Raw genomic sequence first — 26666 nt, 5'->3', positions numbered from 1 at the left:
ATAAAACATTGTAATAAATCTATTTTTATTTTATTGGGTTATTTTACGACGCTTTATCAACATCTAGGTTATTTAGCGTCTGAATGAAATGAAGGTGATAATGCCGGTGAAATGACTCCGGGGTCCAGCACCGAAAGTTACCCAGCATTTGCTCGGATTGGGTTAAGGGAAAACCCCGGAAAAAACCTCAACCAGGTAACTCGCCTCGACCGGGAATCGAACCCGGGCCACCTGGTTTCGCGGCCAGACGTGCTAACCGTTACTCCACAGGTGTGGACGTAATAAATATAAATAGATCACTTTATTTAATAACAGTGTATATCTCCAATAAATGATTTCTTAGCATCGCCACATACACACTTGATTGTACTTGTCACTATCTTTGTCACTAGAGAGTTTTTGAAATTTATATTTTCCCCGTCATTCATAAAATATTTGGATATGATACCTCTTGCACAAAAGGGGAGATCTATAACTGAAACTTGATTAATATATTTCAGTATTATTTATATTTATCCTGGTAATAATGTACAGTTTGACTCGTAGACACTTTTGTTCTTGAGCATTAACCTCACATGATTGTATGAGAAGATTCGAAGTGAACGCCAGTTACGTAGACCTTCGGCTCCCCCCTACTACCAATAATGCATAGCACAATGTCAATACGACGGTTGCTGGCTTCTGCGATACAACGAACTTTACTGTTGATTTTCGAGTTCGTCATTTTCTTCCCTGGCTATTATATGCTTATTTAAATTGTGTTAACTCTCGCTAAGTGGTTTTATATTTTATTTTATCTGTCTTAGTATTCATTTTATTATTGTAAATATTTTTGTTTTATTACTATTATTATTATTAATATTATTATTACTATTATTATTAATGAATAAATTTGTATTACTATCTTTGTATCATCTCCGTCACGGTTATTCTATTATTATTATTATTATTATTATTATTATTAATATTATTATTATTATTATTATTATTATTATTATTATTATTACTATTATTTCTACAGGGACATCATTCTATTTTCACTTCAATTTTTATTGTACCTGAGTTTTTGTATGTACTTCACTCCCACCCCTTCTACTAATGAAATTCAACCCTCCTCCACACAGATCTAAGACCGCATATACAGACATAGTAGCTTTACTGGCATAGTAAACAGTACGTTCCAAAAATATATTCGCGTTTTCCAGTGACGAAAGAGCTTTCGATATCGAATCATTTTCGTACAGATACTGTCGTCCATTTGCCTACGTCGTATCCCGGTTTCCCCCACCAGCTTTTATTCGCCAGCTAGTGGCTGGGCTGTCGTAACTCTTTTCTGAGAACATTAATTTCTGTTAGGAATTGGACGCCTACGTAATATTATACAACTGTTTAAAATAACTTAAATAAAAGGGCCTCGTTAAGTAATTAACTGTCACGTGATTTCCCTCCTTTCTACGACCCTACGACATAACCACTTGCACGGACAGTAGATAGTATGTCTGAGTAATTTTATCTTTCCGGATCGGGTAGAAGTGAAGATTGAATTTACAGTACGTAAGGTAATCTTTTATATAGTAGATACAGAATTATTTCAACATGAGTTACTAGTACGAAGTACAAAACTGGTAATTGGGATTAGGTACAATAGTCTATAGTGCGATAATATGCACATTAGAACTGAAGCCTGTATCGAAATAAACGGCCACCACTTTCAAAAATGTGTTTAAATATCCACATTATGATTATTTTTCAATTTTACTTCATTCTCTATATTGTACTCTAATGTGCTGTAGACAGTATAATATACACTGTATAATGAGTACGTCCGAATGGAAAGCTCAGTTCGTGAGTAAAAACACTTATTGTTAATACAGTACTGTATTTTGATTAAACAAAAACCTAATGAAAATTATCAAACTCAAAATCGCGATATTTCCTAGTTTACGTAAATGGATGAACTACTTTTCTTCCCTCCTATACCTAGTAAAGTGATTTGTTTGTATATTACGCCAGTATCATGGAACTCCAGTCGTGGAAAGAGGTAGCAAACGGCGTTGATCCAAAGGTATAGCCAGGTTAATATTAAAAATGTTAGTAAAAATAAAATGATGTCCCTGTATTATCAACATTATTATTGATCTCTGTAAAATTTATGTAGACTACTGGACTGTACCCGAGCACGAGCATATGCTCATTTCGGGTATTAATTCATATGTATAATTTCAAATGTAAATTATGAATAAATTAGAATTAGAAGTAAAATACTTTTTTCTTTAGTTTTAAGGGTAAAATAATATTACAAGCATAGGCTGAGAGAGAACGGTTTCCTTGGGGGGGGGGGGGCAAAGCAAAACCGTAGAATCCTCATATAACAAGTTTATGGGGGACATTATTTACCTCATCCTCCCATTATAGCTTAACTGCGGTACAGTATACTGGAATATGATCCTTTAATAAAGATATTTTCAGGTGAATGTTTCTTACAGAGTTACATCCATATCCGCTATGTTTCAAACCGAATTGTATAGGGCTTGAACTGTATGTCTACTACAAATTATAATAGGGAATAACTTAAAACAATCTCCTTTTTGTCTCTCGTACAGAAACACATGCATTTATAAATAAAACTATGTAACAGTGCTGACAGAAACTTTTTTATATGAAGCTTACGTTCCTGAAGATATTATATTAAATGTAAACCTTATTTTATTTAATCTCGTCTTTAAGTTTACACATTATATCGGGATCACTTTTTTTTCTCCATTGTTGTGCAGTGTGTTATTCATATTTCTCCAAGCGGCGGCCTGAACACCTGCAGACTTCTAACACATGAGTACAGGGTATTACAAAAGAAACAATATATATAATGCTTCCGTTTCTCAAATGAGGCATAGAAATTCTTATATATTCAGAAATTTAAAATAAATATTGTAAATAGTCCAGACACATGATTAATTCGTCAATTTAAGCATAGAAACTTAATCATAAACAAAAGCAAAAAGAGATCTTTTGAATCAATATTTTCTGACGTTGATAGATAAAAACAAAAGAGTCGAGACAAGTTTGGGTGGGAGGGCAGTGCCTTCCTATGCCCCACCACAACTCCGCCTATAATTACAAGTAGAGATTGAACTTTAAGTATCATTTATTTGTTTGGTTAGTGTTCTGAAGCTAAAAATGTGTTGTTAATTGCTTTGTACAGATTTTGTTATTGAATTGTTAGCTAAAATTTATACTATTCTCTCGTACTTATAACAAAATTTGATATAAATCATACGACTTTACGAAATTGATTCTTTACAGTTTAATTGTGCATCATAATGTACAGTCTTAAAGAATTTACGAGAGTGGCGTGATTTGTAACAATTGTTGTGATAAATCGTAAGAGTTCCAGTAGATGGCACCTACGTCGTAGTAACTGCATAGGCATCACTGTTCTCCCACACATCTGGTGTGGTATTGTGGGGAATCAGTTACTCGGACCTCGAGTTCTACTTCTGCGGTTGACTGGGGAAATCTACAGCGCATTCTTGGAACGCGAACTGCATGGTCTGCTACATGATATCCCTCTTGCAACGCGAGTGAACTTATGGTTTATGCACGATGGTGCCCCTGCGCATTACTGGCGCAACGTAAAGGCGTATCTCAATGCTGCGTATTCAGATCAATGGATAGGCGGAGCAGGGCCAACTCCTTGGCCAGCCAGATCACCGGACATGAACCCTCTGGACTTCTACCTTTGGGGCCGCCTGAAGTCGTTAGTGTATGCATCTGCTGTACCTAACGTAGAAGTACTACAACAGCGAACTGAACATGCGTGTGGAATTGTTGGGAAAGAGTTGAACGGGCTGTGGAACGTTCAGAGATCACTAAGGTGGCGAGCAGGGACAGGACTTTGAACATGCATTACACTAAGAATTGTGCAAATGTGTAAAATCTAGAAGAAATTGGTTTACATTCTTTACTGTGTTTGGTTTTAATTCACAAAACGTGCATAAGTGGATTGCCGAGGATATGGGTTTAGTGACTTTGGTTGTTATTACATTGAAGTCCAAATGCACTGTACGAAAATAGTTTACATTTGGTGTGTTATCCTTTCTTTGTTTGGGAGCGCAATTTCCACTCAAAATGGCGTTAACTCTGAAATTAAAGGTTTTGAGAAAAAGTTGTATAGAACGTTTTAGTCTTACTTTCACCTCTACATTACACACACAAAGTATTTACACGTAATAATGGATCACCCTGTATTTTTCCTTCCCGTAAAAGTGCTATAAAATTGCTTTTTGATAACGGAGCTAGCAAATTGTCAGTGGGCAAATTCCAGACCCGTTGGTTGAAAATGTCAGCTGTCTGATGGCCGGCTGTGACCTCAAAGTTGTAAGTGTTCGGACACTGACATACCTACACCGAACTGTAATATATCTTTTGCGTGAGTTTGATTAATGGATATTCAGAAATTAGCAAGTGTGAAGATTGTAGCGGTTTCCAATTAATGTGTTGGGGGTCGTGTATTGCATAATGGAATAAACGGTACATTACTATAAATGTACTAAAAGTTCTGACCTCTAGCATTGCTCGCAACCACAAAACAAACACAAAACTACCATGACAACGAAATGTCGCGTTCAACATATACATACCATATACACGAAACTTGTTTAACAGGCGGAATTCCTCCCTCACATTTTTTTTGTCTACTCTCGCAGTTTCAAACAATGTACTAGGGTTAAATTTATGAGACAAAAAATTGTAGTAATAAAACTTTTGCCGGAATAAATACAATGATAAATTAGTTATCACAGATGAATGATTTTAAATTGGTTGAAATGAACAGTTCATGGATCAGGTTCGCGTTTTTAAAGTGTGGTTAGAGTGTAAATCTGTAGTACGTGGAAGTAATTGAATAGCGCCAGAAGTAGCGGTGTGGCAGATAGAAAATACGCAGGGAGTCAGCTCGTATGAAATATTGAACTTTTCTCTTATGCACAGGAAAGTTTGAAGCCTTTTACCAGATATGTTTGCTGTTATGTTGACTTTTGACTCTGAAGTAAGGATTAAAATCCATTACGCAAAGCACATCAAAATGAATTCATAATTAATTTATAGAAGTTTTAATCCGAGTTGTATAATATATTAATAAGCAAACCTACGTAGTAATTCAGTATTCTCTTTATGTGTAAAGTGTCAATAGTCAGTTGAAATTTTTTATAGCGTTTTCTCGAGTTTTACGTTCGTTAAAAAAAATATATATATATATATATATATATATATAATCTGCTATGTACAAATGTAGGGTAGATACGACATACAGTCAAATTAATACAGCTTTTTCAAACCTAACGCAATAAATTCGTAGTAAGCTGCACTGCTTTCATACCACGTATAGTTGGGCGTAACTTGATAGAAAATGTATTTTATGTATTTTATCGCCAGTGATATCAAAATTAGCATCGCGATACCGTTTCAGGATCACCGACATAGCTATCTCCCCTGAATTACCCTAATTGAACTTCACTTCTGCTTGCACTACCTCCTAACACATAACAAACTATCATATATATGTATATATATATATATATATATATATATATAAAATTTGAACTGGTAATGAAAATTACGGGAAAACGGCTGAACAGATTTTAATTAATGACCCGTCATTTTGAAGCATGGCATTCAAGGATTTTCAGAAAAATAGTAACTTTCGGTGAAGCGTTAATTTTCCTACATAATTTTCCTATTTTCCAAAGTTGCCAAACTTTCAGAACGGCCCCGAGGTTCACTCAGCCTCCTATAAAATTGAGTACCGGGTCTTTCCCGGGGGTAAAAGGCGGTCAGAGCATGGTGCCGACCACACCACCTCATTCTAGTGCCGAGGTCATGGAAAGCATGGGGCTCTACTTCCATGCCCCCCAAGTGCCTTCATGGCATGTTACGGGGATACCTTTACCTTTACCTTTTACCATCTTTCGTCAGTTTTGGGAACTAATTGCTTTTCAGAATAAAAGAAAACACACACTACAATAAACAATAGGCTACTACACGAAGGCCATGACCTGCAGGATTGCTGACATATTTAGAGTTCAAATTCAATTGCTTATTTAAAAACTTGAAGACTTACTAAAAATTATTTACAAGTCTTATTCTGCGGGGTGTAATTTTCTGAGTACAGCTGTGTATTGAATATTAAAATCTACAAAACTTGAGGTGGTTTGATGACATTATTACAATTATAAATGAAATATTATTATAGCTAATGCCATGATGTGACTATTTTTCATTTATTATACATATTAATGCTATAGCGATGATATGAAAGTGAAACGTTTTAGGTTTATATAAGTAGATGTAGAGAATATCTTAAATTAGATCTTAATAAGATAATAATATTGGCGTTGGGTCTTTTTCATATAATTAATGGCGGTGCGGTGTAGATATTTATATGCGTCATTCTCTTCAGTATTGGCTCGAGAGAGCGCAAAAATTACAGTTCCTAAGGAAAGGCAAAAAGGTATTACTTATTGATAAAATAAGATGCCTACAAAATTTTGTAATCTCCGGATCATTTCAGCAAGATCTCTTAGCAGGATAAAATGATTTTTTCCTCTACATTTCAAGCTCTACATGCAGCAGCTATACCAAGATGCTATGTCTATTGTTCGAAAGCATAGCAAACCTGACTTTTTTTAACTTTCACTTACAATCCACAATGATCTGAAATAGCTATTTCTTTACTCCCACATGAAAAACCCACTGATCGTCCTGACATTGTTACTTGCGTTTTCGCGTTGAAAGTCAAAAACTGAACGTGGATAGGTTCAGGAAAATGTATTTGGCATAAAAGAATCATTCAGAGGGAGTATGTGTCATTATTATGGAAGCAAATAACTTTCAAAATGTCTGGTATTCTTCATTGAAAATAAACCTGAAAAATTTTTATTTGCACGTCTAATGAACTTAGTTTGCAGCATTTGCTACACAAGCCAGTAGTTTAATTAATAATGATGAAAATATTTTTTGAGTCAAGAAAACTATGGCTAAAATTACAGTTTCAATTTAATATTATGCAAGGCAACATAAAATGAAAATAATTCGTTTTAAGCCGTTTTCATATAATTTGTAATTTATTTCTTTTCGCCTTCAAATATATTAAACAGGATGGAGATGAAATAATCCTGCAGACTGAAATATAGAATGGGATACACTTAAATGAATAGAAAACCTATATTATGTTTTCTGCTTAAATGCAACGTTAATCAGAAAATTGAGTTAGAACTTTCAGCAATCTGGCAACATCGCCACTAACACACTACTCTTTCTTCTTGTAATACAGATGTAAGAGTTCAAAGAACTCAGGTCTTTGTGCCTCAGCGAACTATCGCCCATCTCCCTTTCTGGCTACAATATTGCAAGCTGATCGCATCGGCCAGTGGCTACAAATTAGTGGTTTTTAAATTAAATTTACACAAAATTCGTGCATGCTATTGTAATACACCACAGTGAAAAATATTATTTATTAGATTTGTTATCAATATGAACAAAAATCACGATCCCACTCGCAACTGTTACCGAATAAGGTAATGTTAAACATTAGAAAATAATTTTTTTTTTTTGAGAAATCTACGAACTTTCCACCAATATAGTATTACACTCTTTTGTTACATAAAATATGGGCTATTCTCTCTGGATAACAGCAGGGTTATTTCACTGTTACCCTGTATATATATATATACGCAAAAATTATTATATTCCCATACATGTTCGTCTTGACTGCGTTGACTTAGAAAAAACAATTCTGAATATCAACTCTATCTGGACTTAAATTAATAAAAAAAATGGTTTGACATAAATTATCTTTCTATCAACGAAAATAAAACCATAATTATTCCATTCTCATTATCTGAAAAATGTAAGAAACCTCCTTCATCTATATTAAGTATTAAATTACATAATTCTGATTGTTGTCTTATACAGTGTAAATGTCCTATTATTAAGGAGTCTTCTGAAGTGAAGTATTTAGGCATAATTTTCGATAATCATTTAAAATGGAACCAACACATTAATTACCTTTGTAATAAATTACGTAAAATAATATATTATTTTGTTTTATTGAGAATTTACTTGTCAATAAGTTTATTACGCACACTATATTTAACTTTATTTCAATCGGTAATTATGTATGGAATTATAGGTTGGGGTAGCTCATTTAAATCTAATTTTAATCCACTTTATTTATTGCAGAAGAATATAATTAAAATATATCTTCATAAACCTATTGATTTTCCATCTCATAAATTGTTTTTAGACTTTCATGTACTTAACATAAGACGAAATTATTATATTGTATTAATAAAATTCGTACATTAAAATCGAAATAATTTTGAATTGTATTCTCATAATTATGAAACAAAAGGTACGAATTCTGTAAGATTGTTTGAACCAAAATGCAACACTGTTAATTTAAATATCCTAATCTTGTCAATTCTAATAGTTCTAGTATTAAATTTAAAAAGTTATAATGAATTTCATAGAAATTGAAAAATTGTAAATTTAAATTTATATATTCTAATTGCATAGTAGACATAGACAAATTGGATTGTATACTTATTAATTTTAATTCATAAATCCACCCGTGAGCACGAGTTCTACTCTTTCAGAGACGAGCTAAAGTTTTTCTGTATATATTACATTTTATGTTACAATTATTAGCAAAGTAAATAAATAAATAATAAATACATAATAATCTGTTGAGAGGTTTAATAAAGAGTACTAAAATGTGTAAAACTGTGAACAGTAACTTATTTGCGGAAATTTTTCATAGGTTTAATAATAAACATAATTATAAACTCGAAAAAAAATTATTAGCATTCCCTCTTCGTAAATCTAGTAGAACCCTGTTCATGTTCCATAGTACTCCACACTTCAGTTACTAAAATAATGATTAGCAAGGAACATCTATTTTCCTATCAGAAGTTTTAGCGTAGTATTCCAATATTCATAAGTTAACCAGAATTATTTTCCCCACACTTGAATAACATAATAGATTATTTCGATTTATAAATGACATTTAACTATTTCCTTAATTGGAAAATCTCCCAAAAAATTGAATTTGTAACTTGTTAAATTTATTGCTAACTTTTGTTACATTTTTTCAAAAGGTAAGGACTGGTTAATTCTTTTCAGCACCCATCCGTTCACTCTTCCCCCTTTTTGTTCCATTTTCTTAATATTAGAAAGTAAAATCGGACCTGCTAAACTTTTCCTCGCTACAGAACTTTGGAATCTGTTGAGTAAGGTTGTAGCGGGGAAGTAGGAAAGACGAATTAAAAAAAAAAGCCTGGGTTGATTGCACACTGGAGACTGAAGAAGGTATAGAAGTAAGGAGGGTCTGTAGCGAAAAAGAGAATAATGGATGATTTACGAGGAGATCATTAAAATTTTAGCACGGTAAAATATACAGTTAAGAGTTGAACTCTTTTTCATACTTGACCTCAACTTTCTCAATGTAAAGAATTCAACACAATAACCAATAAATGGTGTAAACTTTCCTGTACGATTTATTAGTCAGCTTCATAAAGTTTTGCTCGAATCTATGGCGATTATCATATACCTTAGTTATAAAATTGGGTCAAAGAATTTTCGCAGCCACTATCTAGTTTTATATACGTAAATAGTAGTACGTCACAAAGTTCTCGAGTTAGATGTTTACAAAGATTATGCAAATGAAAAATTGACACCGGTAACAATATTAAGGAAACTTTAACTCTTGATTTATTTTGACGAAGGTTTGCGTGGGGTGCACGGATATCTCCTAAAAATTTAACTTTAAATAATACTGACACCAAAGACCAGAGCTATCCAAAAGGTTTCTGCAGGCTAGAAATAGCCCTGCAGTTAATATTTAGCAACTCACAGTCACTCATAATTTAAATTATTTTTAACCATCACCTACAGGTGATAAACTGACGGAATGTTAAATTATGCCTTAAGGAAGCAAAGTGATGCAAACTCCAGAGCTATCCAAATGATGACTGCGGGCTTAATGCAATTCCAGTGTAAAAATTTTGTATTTAGCAATCACTCATAGTTTTAATATTTTTTATAATCACATAAAAGTTACAAACTGACAGAATGTTACATTAATGCCTTAAGGAACAAAAGTGATGCTGACACCAGATCTGTCTTAATTATGACTGCTGGCTAAATTCAGCCCTCACTGTAAAACGTTTACAAATGACGTTCACTCATTATTTTAATTATTTTAACAATCAGCTGTTATAATTTTTATTATAGGAGAAAAACTCGTTCCGGTGCCGGGGATCGAACCCGGGCCATTGATTCTACGTACCAAGCGCTCTAACCACTGAGCTACGCCGACCGAAGTTCAATCCACAGCATCGGATCGAATACCTCTCCTGTAGTGTTTTTCCCTTTATGGCCTTACTCCAAGTTCGACATATATGTTGAACATATATTAAGTCAACTGCCATTATACAAGAGGAACAACAATTAATCTTTACGTAAGCAGCTATTATGTTATTAATTGACAGTAATAAATTAATCCCTTTATTCTTTGGTGTTTGGTCAAAACATGATAACTCCCGGAAACCTATTTTCAGACAAAACCATTTTTTTTTCACTTTTACTAAACTCACAAATGTAGTTCACATACAAATGTGAATAAAATAGCATAAGATTAAATGGAGATATCACGGATATACCAAACGAAAGAGAACTGTTTTTTATATAGGGCTACTCTTTCAACCAAAAAAGGTCATTTTTGGAGTTATCATGTTCTACTCAAACACTACAGAATTGACCAAAGACTCATCTACATTATGAATCTAACACTTATCTAAAAACATTTAAAATGGGACGTGTTTACCCGCTGATGTATTAGAGTAACCGTTTTTAATAGAAAAAATGGATAATATTGTGTAGGTCTATGTCAAAAACATAAGCTTTTTTGCTTTTTTTGGTTCAAGGTCATTTGATATGTTAATTTTAAATTTGTTCCTGTATTTTTTTCTCTGTACTGTTTTCAATTCAAATGATTGAAAAATCAATGGCGGTTTAATTAGGTAAGGTGTAGACTGGACCTTTTCATTGCTAGTAACAAATGAAGTGAGTCATGATTACGACGCTTCGTTCCGACGCTACAATCACACAAACTTTAAATGAGTTAGCATTGGCTTGAAGTTTATCAAAATAATAACATATCCCTCGGTCTCTTTACCTCTACTTAGCGTTGACTCAATATTCTACAGATCTTACATTATATCTACGCCGGTCAGTGACCATTAAATTTCAAGTGGCTTATCTTAGTCGTGAGCAATTTCGTTAAATATAGTCCTACATAAAAAACGAATATATTGAAAAGGGTATCCTACATGTTGGGGTCTTTACAAACAGCTAAATCAGCTTAAATGACTCAGCATTTTCCTTTAGTCTCTCAGAACATATATCTTTCATTTACTTCTAATGCTCTTTCCCCTAATCATTTATCTAGGTTAAAAGAAAGAAAATTCTCTGATTTAAAAATATCCTTTCTTCGTATGTCGTGTATCGTCTCTACGAATGTCTTATTTTATATTTATTCTGTAGATGAAATTTTTAACAGTGTTCTGAAATTTTGAACTCTTTTTCAGGAGAGAAAAGGACATTAGTCAACATATAACATGATTTTCTTCATTCTCTACTTCTTCTGATGATGGAACTTTAAACTAAAAATTTTGACGAAAAAATTACTTCTTTTCCTGAAATTTGTAATTCCTATTTTTTCCCATCGCAAAGTTTCCTTTTATATACAAATAGGCTTCATATTTTCTGTTTATTACTGCTAGTGAAATATCCATAGACGGTTGAGCACAAAAAAATTCTTCATTTTATGATATACATAAGCATAAATGAGGCTATCGATATATTCAATTATCAGAATTATCAAAGATTTCTTATTTTATTTTTAAAAAGTATCTGTAATTGGAAGAGTGTTATCAACAGGATGATTCGTCTTTCCTAGTTAGGTACTGATAGTTTTAAGTATAACGTTGTCTGTTCTAGGCCTGGACTCCTTGCTGATATGAAACAATGCGCTTGTTTTGATTTGGATAGCCCTGTTACACTTTCGACCTGTTTTCTTTCTATCCTTCGTTTTTTCTTAACACAGAGTGCACTTTGTGGTACAAAATAAATGGAGGGAGAGCATGTAATGATATTACAGCCGAGTTTCTAAGGTTTTAGTTATTACTGATTGTTCTTTAGTTGAAATTCTATGTCATAATTTACAAGATTCAAAGGTTGTATCACGTGAAAATGAAACTACAGACTGACGACAATTACAACAGTAAATGAATATGTAGATCAAAGGTATAAGATTTGCTTAATTACGTTCAGAAGATATAGAACAAGTAGCAATAGAGAAAAGTATAGCATACGCATTTAAAAAGAGCTTCAAACGAAACTCCTGAGAAGAGAATGTATGAAGTGCGATATTACACAAAGATATTTATGAATTGGAAAAATATTGTTGCAAAATACTTACATAAGGTCCCTGAGCCAAATAACGCCATGTATACCTTTAACGCCACCCTATTAAAATTTGTTAACGACACAATTTTTCGGTAGTGCACTGCTGTAGCCAGCATTCGCTTGCAATCTAGTAATGAAATGAGTTACTAGCTGTCCGCTGACATTTACGAGTGACATTATATTCCATCATTTTCCTGTTGTGTGTTGATAGTGAATGGCTGTTCTTATATCAAGGTAAGAGGAAATATTTTATTTTGTGTGTTGAGCAAATAATAACTATATTAAACTATATATTTTTCGTGATCCTTAAACATTCTTCTATGTATAGAAAGTATTTCCTATGTATAAAATTTGAAAATGTTAGAGAAACAGGCATGTCATGTTATCAAGTACTCAGTAGCGCTTCAACGCAATGTGGCGTTAAAGGTCTACAGACAAAATTTTAGGTTATGTTAGTACTAAGGCTGACAGTACAGCATCAGTATGAAAACCTCAGGAAAATAATTAAGCTTTCAACTTACAAATGTTCAGAATAAGCAGTGATGATATTGGTTCAATTGCTTATCAAACTCTTATTTTTTTTATTTTACATAACTTAATTTTTTTGTTTTACTTATTGGAAAACATTCATATTAAACTAAGGTAAATGCTTTTGTGTTTAATAACTTTCTACCGTGTCTCATTGTCTCTTTTTTAAAGTAAGGAGTCACTGGAAAACATATTTTCCTAATCCATCTGGTGTTTCAGTTTCAGATCCTGAATCTATCATTAGTATTGAGTGATTTTGTAACTTTTATTAACAGAAACTCAAATTTAGTCGCTTAGTTCAATTTGTGTTGCTTATAAAAATAATTCATTAACAATTATAAGTGTATAGGTTACTAGAAGGTAGGTTTCTTTAATTGGACAACATGTTCCTAATAACGCCAGTTTACAAAGTTTTCCTATTTGAGTTCTAATTCTAGTTCGGTATATAATATACCCATTTTCATTGTGCTATTTTGTAAAGATAAGATTACAGTTTCTATTTCATAATTTTCGTGTTTGTACATAAATTAAGCTATTTCCAGAGCAAAAGTGACTGAAGTGTTAAGGTGGCGTTATTTGGTACGTGTAACCTATATAAAAAGGAAAGCAAAATTAGAAATACATAAACATGTTGAAGTTAAAGGTATTTGAAAGGATAAATTGCATCACCTATTATAGAACAATTAATCTATTTTCATGACCATTCCCTAATAATAATTATTGTTATCTTAATAGTTTTATCATACATAATAATTGCAATAGTTTTTAATAAATATATTAATCGATTATTAGAGAAAATGACACAGCACAAATAATATAAACAAGGCAAGTGGTTACAATATTATAAAAATTTGTGTTCCAAAGAGATTAATTTTGAAGAAAATATGCTAGGAAATATGGTACAAATAGATTACAGGACATTCAATAATAGGAACTGTCATTAACACTAAACAAGAATACGAAAGTGATACTCATAGTTGATTTCAACTAGGACTTATTAAAGTATAGAGGATCACTTAAAACTATCGTTTTTACATCCCTTTCAAATACAAATTTTATACCAGATGATTTGAAAATTGCGATGTAAAAACACATCTCAAGAAAGAATATAGCAGTGACTGTGTAAATAAATTACTTTATTAATCTTAATATAGGCCTACATAAAACTGAAAGTGTCTATGTATATATGTATGTTCTCTATACAAATCTACACGCTTTCACCGATATTTTCCAAAGTTTGCACATTTAACCTTCATAACCAGGAGAAAAACATTGGCTACATTAAAATTGTGCAAATGGGCATTAAATTAATTAAAAATAAATGCGATCTAACATTTAGGTATGTATAATATTAAAATGCAATCTTCTATAGTCAATTTTTCAAATGCAAAATGGAAATTCCACACACAAATCGAGACCAACAATTAGAAGACGAAGCCAGCCATCAAAAAAGGAGTTTTACAAGGTTCGCCACTCTCTCCTTCATTCTATAATTTATCAACATATCATATCTTGAGAGATTTGTCATCTAATTAGAATTTAGAAGAGATTGGATAATTTTAATGCCTGATCTCCCAAATATAAATGGCATTCGCTGACGACATTTTCATTTTGGGTAAAGATGTAGACTGTGCTAAAAATCTCACCTGCCAGGCTATTTCCAAGTTTGAAGTAATTGGATTACACATTAATCTAAGCAAATCCAAAATCTTGTCCATTAAAAATGGACTAGTGCTTTAACCTTAACTTCGGGTCACTCAATACTATCCTTACCTCCAGATGCAACCATTAAATATCTTGGTGTCAATTACATTTCTACAACGGTCTTCGATCATAGAGCAACAATGGACAAACTCAGCAGGTCCCGGAAAATAAAATTTATTTTTATTAAGCAAAGACAACGGAATGAGAAGTTATTTAGCAATTAATTTAAAACCAATTTTACCACGTTCAATTGTAGACTCAAATATTGCTAAATATATTACTCTTAAATTAAAATAGGTAAATAATTTCGGAGAATGATAAATTTATGAATAATTTTATTAAATCCGTTAGTTAAGAAGCTATATGTTTCTACCAACTTATATTGTTTAATGATAATATCTAAAAATTTAACTCGTGAAGTTTCTATCAAACTTGAACAATTACAATTTGTAGCACATGGACAATAAAGGAGATGTGTCTTAACATTGAGATTTAAATTCGAATTTAGTCTTTGAATACCAGTTATGAAAAAGGGTTTAACTTCGATTTCATGATATTTAATTATGCGAATTTAAACAGTAGTAGTAGGAACAATAACAAATATTATTAACTTGAATCAATTTATTTTAATGATGATAATTTGTCTTTAACTTTTCCGCGTAAACTCAAATATAAAAATAATTTATATGTTATCAATTTTAATATAATAAAAAGAATTACATATGTTATAATTCAGTAATACGGAATAATACTGTTTCTATACTCACATTCAGGAGTTCGACGAGAGTCCGTAAAGATCACGAACAACCTGAAACAATAGAATTTATATATTTATAAAATTTATATGTACAGTGTTTTTTTAATATGTCGTATATCGTCATTGTTCCTGCAATAACTCCTATGTGCAAAATATAAAACTTTTCAGTAGGAAGAAAAGCACATTTATTCATTCTATAGGAGCCGTACATAGCAGAATGTGAATTCTTACATTTTCGAAACAAAGAAATATAATTACATGCCTATAGGAGATTTTATTATTTGCTGTATCACTATTTAAGTTATTTAATAGAGCAAAAATCTGAAAATCGATAAATATGTCACATAGGAGTTATTGCAGGAACGACGACAATATGTTCATATAAGTTTTCAGTGGTATGTTAGTTAAAACACAGTTTCCAAACCAGAAATTTGTGAAACTTAACACTTATTTGAGACTCTTTCTTTTTCAAAGTTGTACGAGATGTTTTGGCTTCTCTTACATGTCACAGATCAATAAATATTCAACGTTTTTTAGATAACATATCGGCTTCATTATTAGGAAGCACAAAGGGAGGAGAACGAATACGTTTGCAAGATTCATTACCAAGAGCTAGGCCTATTTGTTAGAACAAGATCCATGCTGCAATCATGGAGAATCAAAACAGATCCCTTGCTTTTCTTGACATCTTCGGAAATTTTGGATGTTATTATATCAATGACACAAGGTTAATGAAATGTAGACCTATTTTCATCAGGATTCGAAACGTAAATGGAGTGTGAATGAAGATGTAAATTAATTGAATTACTGGAAACCATATTTATCTAAATGAATTCAGAGATATCACTGAAAATATTTACCGACTTTTGGCAACAATGTCTCACTAAATTGCCAAAATCTATAACAATTGTAACTTTAATAAGTGAGGATCTCATCATCATCATCATCATCCTTCATACGTTAGGAAATTGATTCCTGTAGCAGCTACTGAAATTGGACCATCCATCTATTGGCTGGTCTTCCAATATTTCTTCTTCCTTGAGGTTTATATTTCCAAAACTTATATGGTATCCTGTCCTCCTGCATCCTTGAAATGTGAGACATCCATGTATTTCTATATTCTTCTATTTTGTTGTTTAATTCATACATCTCAAGTTCTTCTCTTATTTCTTCGTTTCTTTTATTTTCTATTTTCCTGTAACCTGTTACGCTTCTCAAAAAATTCATCTCATTTGTTTGTAATCTAGAGGCATCATTCTTTTTCATAACCCATGTTTCGCTTCCATATAGTAGGGGGAAACTGGGCACTGACATCACCTTATAAAATTTTAACAATGTATCTTTTCTAGCTTTTGATTTCAGGGTTCTTCTTATTGTTCCATTTATATAATTAAATTTTTCTATTTTTTCTTTTTGATCATAGTCTCCTTTATAAGATATGGAAACGCACAAAAATTTTAATTTATTGACCTGTTCTATGATACTCTTTCCTATTACTATTTTAGATCTTACAGGAGATTTGCCATAAATGCCATAGTTTTAGTCTTATGTACAGATATCTCCATATTATAGTTATTATTTATTTTCCATAACTCATGTACTGCTCTCTGCAGGTTTTTTTCATTATTTGCTATTACTACCTGATCGTCAGCGAATAGCATCGACATTATGAAATTATAAGTGAGGACCTAACATTCTCAATATGCTAAATACCAAAAATAACTTTCTGAGATATTGATGAAAAACACACTGCGAACTGCGTGTAGAGATACCGAATGAATTAGTTAAGCCGGGTGCACACAGATTCAGAGGCGACAAGACGGTCGTGAGCAGAGTCCGTGGATATCCAGAGTACCACAATCCATTACGCCGGCAAATGCCGACAAATCCGCCATTGTTATTCCAGCTTGCGCTATGAAGTATACAGCTGTACAGGGAAAGAATGTAATGTATGTTGCGAAGAAATGCAATGCTGCTGTGTTCAGAACCGTTCACAGAGGACTGAAAAAGGCGACATATTTGTTTACTGTGTCACAAGGTGAAAGAAATAAGGAAAAAGGAAAGAAATGACTATAAATATAAAAAAGGAACGACCCTCTACGTAAGCGAGCATAAATTATTACATTATAAAATTAATAAATGACTGTATTTTGATATTTATTTTTTCAAAATTTGGGCCACAAAATATTTTTTCTAAAACTAATCTAGAATTTAAATTTTTGCAACAATGATATTTCTACATAAAACAAATGAAAAATTACGTACCAATTAGGATCAACGTCAAATTTTTACCATCTTTCTCCTTTTCAAACCAAGCATTTCTGAATTTAATCCTAATTGCTATTTGCCAGAATGCCATAATATATTTGTGAAAGTACTGAATCCATTCTTGAAACAAGATTATATTGTTTGGCTCGATTGGAAAATACGAAACCCGTAGAAATCCTATTAAATGTGGAAGCCGGAGAGTTTTCACGAAGAATGCAGTTGAAAATATTTAGATTTGTTATTGTTTGATTTTGGAACATTGTTGTTTTCATTTGTTGCTTGTAATTTAAGTTCATAATTTTGTGATGTATATGAAGGAATGTATTGAACACTTAAATGCATATTTATGGTGTAATAATTATTAAATGAAATTTTTGTACATTTGTATGGTGACCGACAATAATGTTCTGAATTATACGAACATCCTTTTGAAGATTTTGCTCTTCAAATTAAAAATATCTGCGTTTTACTTCAAATATTCCTACCCCACCCGCGTTGAAATAGAATTACAATAGCGGCCGACTTGATGATTGCGTCACTCTGCTACATCCACGGACTCTGATCGCGAGCTGACACAAAAATACATGGGAGACAGCATTGGATGACTGCTTGAACTTTCTCGCGCATGCGTCCACGATTGCACGGTTCCACAATCTACAATTCTACCGTTAAGCTTGACGGCCTCCTTCGTGTTATTCGACAGGAGTAACCTATGTGCCGGCACCGGGTTTTCCCTTCTCCGTTCCTCATCTTCATTATCATCCTCTCCCATTCCCTACAGTACACTTACACGAACACACATACACTCACCCTAGTACACGACATAACTCTTCATAGATACACATCATGCAAAACGTGGCCCACCGAAGTGGTGTGCAATTTGAAAATGGGTCACAGTCCTGCCATCTATCCGCAGTATGTGTAACCCGAATCACGTTAAGTGAAGTGGGTGGGCATTAGACACACACACACACACACAGAACTATGGTTGTGTAATGCACATTATTCAGAATGGAGCTTGATGATGAATGACGAAAGGATATATTTAATTGTTTTAATACAGAAAAAATACATAAGTTCTGTACAATCCCAATTTCAAACAATCTCACGACAACAATGTGATTTATAAAATGTCGGAGGAAATTGCAAATGAGATAAAGCATCAGGTGGATAATAATTATTAATAACTAGCAGTACCCGTGCGCTCCGCTGCACCCGTTAGAAATAAATATAACGTAATTACCAGGGAACGGATTTATATGGACTAAAAATATATGAAATATGTAAATATATATGTAGTTATTTTTACCAAAATATGGAATTAAATATGGATTTTTACCAAAATATGGAATTAAATATGGACTTAAAATTATAAAAAAATGACTATGTACGTTAAATATTGGTACATTTTAATCAAACTAAACAAAAAATATAATGGACGTACCTTATCTTCCAATGTAGTTTCAACAAAACACAATTTTTATTGTCTGTTACCATAACAATAGGTTACAAACATTTCTTTCAAGTGCTGAAAAGTGAATCTTCTTCTATTGTCTCTGAGGATAGATTTATACTGACTAAAAGAGCGTTCGACGTCACAAGAAGTAACTGGTACATAATTCAATTTCACAATGTCTGCTGGGGATAAGTCCAAGTTAATCTTCACTGTTGATTCACCACTCATCACAGCAACAACCTTTTGTAGTTCTTCATATCCAGGGTTTTTTGAAAGTACAGTGTCCACCTTAGCTCTTACTGCATCTGCAACTTTACCTCTACCACGATTCAGTTGTTCCACAGTACTATTTATAATTTCAAAACTTTCAGATAGTGAAAGGTGCCTATTTTGGAGACTTTTGAGCGTTTTTATGATGCATGAAAATGTATGCTGAATGTGAGCTAAGTCATTCTTCACACTTATGTCACAGGTAACTGTTTTCGCAGTATCAATTGAGACTGCATCTTCAGAGTCCAATGCAAGGAGAACATTGTTAATAGAGTCTATATGTTCGGCATAATATTCAACTGCTTCTAGCCATGTACCCCATCTAGTTAAAATTGGCTTTGGTGGCAATGGAATTTCAGGGTACATTTCTTTCAACACGTTAACTCTACTGGGAGCTTTGAGAAATACTTTTTTCACTGATGACATCAACAAATCTACTTTAGGGAAATTGTCTCTGACCACTTCTGCCACACGATGAAATGCATGCGCCACACAAGTAAAATGAGTCAATTTAGGATATACAACAGATAATGCTTGTCCAGCTTTGACCATATAAGGGGCAGCATCGCTAATAAAGAATAACACATTATCGTACATAATACCCTTTGGCCACAGGATACCCATAGCTTCGTTGAACAGTTTAACTATAGTTTTGTTATTGCACTTTTCTAGAACATCACAATGTAAAAGAATTCGTTCAGAATATTGTTCACTTAACAAACCGATAACTACATTACCAACAAGTCTACCTTCTTTGTCGGGAGTCTCATCAATGGAAACCCAAATTGAACTATCTTTAATTTCATCTCTTATCTTCTGTATTGTCTCATCGTAGATGGATGGAGCATACGTCTTCCTAAGTGTTGACTCATCCGGGATTGTATGTTGAGTATATTTTTCAAGGAATTCCCTGAAGACCTTATTCTTTAGTTTGTAGAGAGGAATATCAGCAGAGATGAGAGAACGGCACAGGTCGATGTTAAACTCAGATCTTACATTCGATGTTGTTGGTTGTGTTAAAAACAATTGTCTCTGCTTGGAATTTAGTTGTTTGTTGGCCTGATGTTTACTAGTTGTAATGTGTTGTTGCACCAGGAACTTTTGTGTAGATGATACTGCACACTGACACAAATTACAAAATAATATTTTATTGTCAGTTGATAAACCATCTTCTTTAAATTCTGAAATGTAACTTGTTAGTTTTGATTTTAAATTGACTGAATGACGTACTTTTGGCATATTTACCGTCTTTATAGTATGATTTACAAAACTGAACCTATGTGTACTCTGACTGGCATTTAACTGTTGAGCTGCACAACTGAAGTCTGTTAAAAATTTTAAATTAAATTAATACAGTTTTATAACTTACTTTCCCATTGTTGATAGGACTGCTAATTTTCAAATAACTCTGATGTTAAAGGGATTACTGAACATGTGTTTAAATCTCTATTGTTGAAATGTATTTTTAAAAGTTAATGGAATTTTGTTTTGTTTTATTGTTAAACCTAATATAATATGGACTGTTTTATATGAAATATGGAAAATATATGGAAATTAACGAAAATATGTACTAAACTCTAAAATATGGAAAATAAAAGTAGGATTTTTCAACCCTACACATTGTGAAACATAAAGATAATGCAAAATATAAATTATATTAGCTTTATAAGTAAATATGTATTTACATATAAATCCTTTCCCTGGTAATTACATAATTAAAATAGGACGTTTGATCCAGGGAACATTCGTTTTTGATAGAAGGATAAATCGTTTAATATGTTACTTAATTTAAATTGTTATTTAAATAATTAAAATGCGATCATTTTGGTCCACAGAGCAATCATTTGTTGCAATGACAATTCCTTTAACATGTTTCATATTTGTTATTACATGCAACCATAGTTTAATGATGATTGACATATCATTTAGTTTTAATGTGTATACTTCATATTACTTGCTATATGTTTCCATTGAATTATGGTAATAATTTTAACCCTTGTTTTCTACGTCTTCAGTTAATGGCGCTTGGCCCACCATGGTTCTGAACCCTTCAAATAACTTAAATACTGATACAGCATAAACAGTGATATATAATTATATTTCTTTCTTTCGAAAATGTAAGAATTCACGATCTCCTATGTACCATTGCCATGGAATGAATATATGTTTTTTTTCTTCCTACTCAAAAATTTTACATTTTGCACATTGGAGTTACTGCAGGAACAACAACGCTATAATCTGAGGAAGCGGTGAAAATGTATTGTATTGTTATTTTAAAAGTCTTGTATATCCTTAAATTTCACTCAGAAGTTACTGTAATAACATTATAGAATTATGTCCATCTAGAGAATCTACACTTTCCAGTGGTAAATTAATAATTAAACAATTAATTAGCTTTCGATATTACTTCATACAAACACAGAAACATTCTCTGTAGGCTATGTTTAATAGCTTTCGATTCTTATTGTCCAAGGCTCTTTATAGACGAAGTCATTTGTTTTTATTTCAATACAGCGCCTTAGATGGCATTGTTATTGTAATTTTAAAACTCATTTATCTCATTAAATATTAGTCCTACCAAATTTTTGTATAGAATAAATCTTATCGGAAATAATTTTTGAAGAAACGTTTGTTATATAATATTTTTCATGAAAATTAATAATAAGGGAGATATTTAGATTTATTTAATTCAGGGCCCCTTATAGCCCCCCTTCTAAATAAAGTATCTTGAATGCCGTATAGCCTAAAATCTAAGTTGCAACGAACTTAATTTATATTCCAATTTTCATATAAATCGGTTCAGCCATTATCGCGTGAAAAGGTAACAAATATCCAGAAAAAAAAAAAAAAAAAAAAAAAACGAAATTCGGTTTGAGGATGGTTAATAATACATGTTAACACCAATTCTTTTGGAAAATCGAAAATTACCAAAAACTTTCGGCTATGGATTTATTATTAGTATAGATAATATGTAGTAGTCTTAACTCTCTGCTCTATACTATCACTCATTATTGATTTAATATACTTTTCATTATTGTGAGTCGTGAAGTAGTCATAAACATATAAAATAACGTTTGTGCACTACATTAGTAGTAGGCCTATTTAATTTTAAGACGCTTGGATGTTCCTCCCTTAGATTGAATGATACGAAATTTGAAAAATTGGCACTTAGTACATTTAGAATGTTAGGTCTTCTAATTATTGTATTGTGTTCACGAGCTCTCATGTGATGTCAATGTTACTGATGGAGCGAGAACTTTTAGAATACGATCTCTGTTTATTTACGATAGCATTATCAATGCAGTTGTGGGCTATTTAACCTAACCACAGCTTTACGTTGTGTGCCTTCGAACCATGTGTATGGGCCAGATGTTTGTTCGTTGTCAGTGTGTGATCCTGTGTTTTATTTAGAGGCCAGGCGTAGTGCTGAAACCATGTTACAGGAATAAGGTGGCAGGTCTGTCTGAATTTACTGTCGGTAAACACAACAAAAGAGCTAAGGTTTAACCCCGACGGGTCATGAAATATTCTGATACGTGCACTCATATGTAGAAGATATTACTCTTCTTCAGAATGACCACAATATAATAAACGATTGGGCAATGGCCAACAAAATGAAAATAAATTCTCTAAAGAGCAAAGCCATTAGCTTTACAAGAAAAAGAAATAAAATAATCGCATCGTATATGTTAGGGGGTGAAACCATTCCGGAAGTTAACAAAATATGTAAATACCTAGGAATAACATTTAGCAGCGATCTCTGCTGGGGGGAACACGTTACTGACACAGCGGGAAAGGCATAGAGGGCGTTACACTTTGTGGTGAAGTTACTAAGGAAAGGCTCTGATAAATCCAAAGAGATTGCTTATAAATCACTAGTTCGTCCAGTAATGGAATATGGTGCTGCATGTTGGGAACCTTACAGATTATAACATATAAAGACACTGGAAAAGATTAAAAAATGGGCTCTCACGTGTTGTCGTAATAATTCACCATTAAAATGGGACACACTCACGGACCGGAGAACGCGAATTCGATTATGCGCCATGTTCAAAACATACAGAGGTAAGCCTGCCTGGAGAGAAATAAAAAATACTCGTAGGTTGCAGCCGGCAAATTACTCTTCAAGGAACGACCACTCATATAAATTGAGGGAAAGAAGACAGAGGACGGACACTGGAAAGTTTTCTTTTCTCAATCGTACTATCAGGGACTGGAATGCTTTACCTGCAGACTTACTAAAGGCTTTACCAATAACCAAAAATGTATTTAAAAATAGGCTTATGGACTTTACTAATAGACGGTAGTATATTATACAAACTACTTAAAGGGTGAATAATTTCGAGGGAAAAATTGTTCCGGAGCCGGGTATCGAACCCGGGACCTTTGGTTTAACGTACTTAAAGGGTGTAATTGATATTTTGTTATTTGAAGTGTGTTGTGTCAGTGAAGTGTGTAGTGTCAGTGAAGTCTATTGTGTAAGTGAAGTGTGTTGGTGTCAGTGAAGTGGCTGTGCAAAGTATTTGAACAGTGAAATGGTTAGAAGCGTTAGCGAAATCAGGTAGAATCAGTGCAGTGAGTGAGTTGACAACGAAATAAGTGTAATGCCGAAAGGTACTTGTGCGGGTATGAACCTGTCACACTCGTGGGTCTTAGTTCGAACTTAGGGTTAAGATACAAATTAGATTTACTTTAAATGTTATTTTAAGTGACCAAGCTTCATTTAAGTTAGGAAGCTCCTTGTTGTTATTATTATTATTATTACATTATTATTATTTATTGTTTTTTATTAGTTGTGTTTATTATTAATTGTCATTATTGAGTGTAATTAGTTACCACTGCCACCGGGTTTATACCCATTTGCAGTGTGAATACATACATACATACATACATACATACATACATACATACATACATACATACATACATACATGTATACACATAATTATACTATATATACATAATACACATAATATGATTTATATTTCTATAGGAAGATTGACAATGACAGTGGATGATGAGGAAACGGAAAAGAAACAATTAAAAGTTACTCGATCACTGAGTAAGTTATGTGAGCTCCAAGCCTCTGTTGGTCACTTGTCTCAATCAAATTTTCACAGTTTCTTTTGAAGGGACTACGGGAAGAGAAGAAAATGGACTTAACTTAATAATATTCTTTATTAAACGCAATCTGTGCAATTTCCAGCCATTTTTATTTGTTCTGAAAGCCTGGTTCGGGACCTCGCTGAGTAAGGATGATTGTAGAGTGTTGGTAGAATGATAAGGATAATTATTATCAGGGGAAATTAAACAACCTCGAGAATAACTCCTCGCATCAGCTTTGTTCATCACAAATTCCTTCGTGACCCAGACCGGGATTAAGCCAGGGGCATCACGTTGGAAGGCACAGAGGTAGGTGTTACCACATGAGTAGTTGGCTGTCTATCTCTTTCTCGTTTTTACTATCTCTGCGTACCAACGCAGGCTGCATTTTATATTCTTAAACATTTTATCACTAAATATTCAGGAAAAAGAATCACAATTTTGTTGTTACATCCTGACGATGAACGATTTGCAAGAAGTAAAAACTAAATTTTAATTACGAGTCACACATGGTCACTGAAAATGAATATTGTCATCTATATTAATCTTTCTATACCAGCGGTGGCGAAAATGTAATCGTGCGCCGAGCCACTGTGTAACCTGCAACGTGCATAGCACCTATGGAGAGAGGCGGACACCCGAAGGGGAAGTGAAGCAACTGTGTGACTTATTAACGGATTTTCATTTTCCTTACGTCAAGCACTTAAATATGATTTTATACAGTACAAGGCTACAAACTATTGTTTAGTACGTGTAACGAAGAAAGAAATGAACAATAAATGAACAATATCACAACATAAAATTAACTGTCTTCAGACTGTCTCTGCGATAAAGTTTCAAAATCAGGAATTATGTCATTTACTGCCAGTCGTAGTTGATCACGAAGGCATTTGTCTGTCAGTCGTGATCTGAATTTGGTTTTTACTATTTTAATTGTTGAAAACAATTGTTCACAAACGTAAGTTGTAGCGAACATGGCTTCAACAGAGCACTCGAATGAACGAAGCATCGGATATGTACTTTTTGGCAAAGATTTGAAAGTTCGACATATTTTGTCAAGTCCTTACAGTAGTAGCAGTAGGGTTGAAAAAGGGCGCGTCAGCTACTATGGCCATTTGCGCACTTATCTAAAATTCTTCATAAAACAAATACATAAATAATATAACAATCAGAGTGCTAAAGAAACTAAAAAACGTTGTCACGGTAAAACGAGGTACACTCAAGTCCTTACAACTAGCTTTCATTTGACATCACATAGTAAATCAGTGATTTCAAATTGCAGAACTAACCGCATTATTCGTACATCTGCTGAAAAAGGGTCGACGTACAGAGATGATGATAATAATTATGATGATGATAATGATGATAACAACAACAACACTTAACCTTTTAATGTTTCATCAGTAACATGTACATAGTATAATGCCGTTTTATGTTATACAACCGTTTTCCTCATAATACTTGTGAACAAATCATACATTTAATATTATCATCATATTGACAGCAAAAAAATGCATCCTCTCTTCCAACTTGGAACTTTCGTACATGGTTTCGAGAGAGACCTATGCCACTCGCAGGTCAGAGACAAATAGAAATGCAACGGAGTTTGACTCCAGTGAGTGAGAGGGTGAGGGTTGGAGGAGGTTAGAAGGAAGTGAAATGCACAGCTATCACTGCGAGCCACAATGTCTCGCGAGTCGCGTTCTCGCCACGGCTGCTCTATACTGAAGGGAACTTAACATAGACTTAGATAATTAATTGCTAAATGAAGACTTCGGAAATAAATAATGATAACCGAAATATACAAATTGCATACATTTTAATTTATACTGCACACACATAATAAGTTACATATTTTCAAGCAGCATAATGCAATCATTTGAAAACATATTTACATAATTATTTAACGAAATCAAAGATAAAGTGACTTAAAGGCTGTTAATAACCAGAAAACTCTCAATCTCAATTTTGGGAGTTATTTACCCCCGAGATCTTCAAATATTAGTCTTGTATACTTGTGAATATTGAATATAATCTTTTTTTCATTTTTAATTG

At 32.9% G+C, this 26666-nt stretch overlaps 1 protein-coding gene across 1 annotated transcript in view; it reads right to left on the bottom strand.

Annotated features, from left to right (window-relative positions):
* Window positions 1–26666, bottom strand: part of LOC138713714 (dipeptidase 1-like) — a 1576476-nt gene that overhangs the window by 1079101 nt on the left and 470709 nt on the right. Inside the window, exon 3 of the mRNA XM_069846020.1 lies at window positions 15525–15565. The gene's annotated coding sequence lies outside the window, so the exon portion shown is untranslated. The remainder of the gene's footprint in view (window positions 1–15524; window positions 15566–26666) is intronic.

This window comes from Periplaneta americana, chromosome 14 (assembly GCF_040183065.1).
Source record: "Periplaneta americana isolate PAMFEO1 chromosome 14, P.americana_PAMFEO1_priV1, whole genome shotgun sequence".
Taxonomy (NCBI): Eukaryota; Metazoa; Arthropoda; class Insecta; order Blattodea; family Blattidae; genus Periplaneta; species Periplaneta americana.
Note: the sequence above shows the minus strand (reverse complement) of the source record. Positions and strands in the feature narration are given on the sequence as shown.